Consider the following 653-nt stretch of genomic DNA (forward strand, 5'->3'; position numbering starts at 1 on the left):
AACCTCTTGTTGATTTGTCAAAGCACGCGGCAGCCTCAAGTTTTCTGGTGAAATGAAAGTGTGCCATTTTTCTTTAAGTAAATACCTATTTTATACTTCTCTTTTTTTAATTCAATTCAATTCAAGTTTATTTGTATAGTGCTTTTCACGATACAAATCGTTGCAAAGCAACTTTACAGCAAATTAAGTTTCTACAATATTTAGTGGTAGCTTATCAGTGGTGGCTGTCAGTTAATGTACATATGGCAGAAATGTACAGAGAAATCAATTAAAGACGTAATCAAACAGACGATGAACACTACAATAAGGTTCAAACATTCTCAAGTGTCTCGAGTAACATTAAGTTTTGGCGCTACTGCAAAATGTAGCGTATTGTGTAATGTGGTTATATCTCTTGGCTTTATAGTGTTAACTTTGAAGCTCTGTTTGGTCCTTATTAATATTTCTAACCATTAGATAAACACATGCAAACTGCAAAGAATGTTTCATAAATCCCCGGCTGTAATTTAAATCTATGAATTAATTATGAAAAAGACGAATATCTTTCAAATTAATAATAATAATAATAATTTAGCCTATCTATCAAAAACCGAGCAGCCATGGTTCTGTATTCCTTGATAATAATAGCAATAATAATAATAATAATAATAATA

This window comes from Sinocyclocheilus anshuiensis, unplaced genomic scaffold, assembly GCF_001515605.1.
Source record: "Sinocyclocheilus anshuiensis isolate Anshui unplaced genomic scaffold, SAMN03320099.WGS_v1.1 scaffold1955, whole genome shotgun sequence".
NCBI lineage: Eukaryota > Metazoa > Chordata > Actinopteri > Cypriniformes > Cyprinidae > Sinocyclocheilus > Sinocyclocheilus anshuiensis.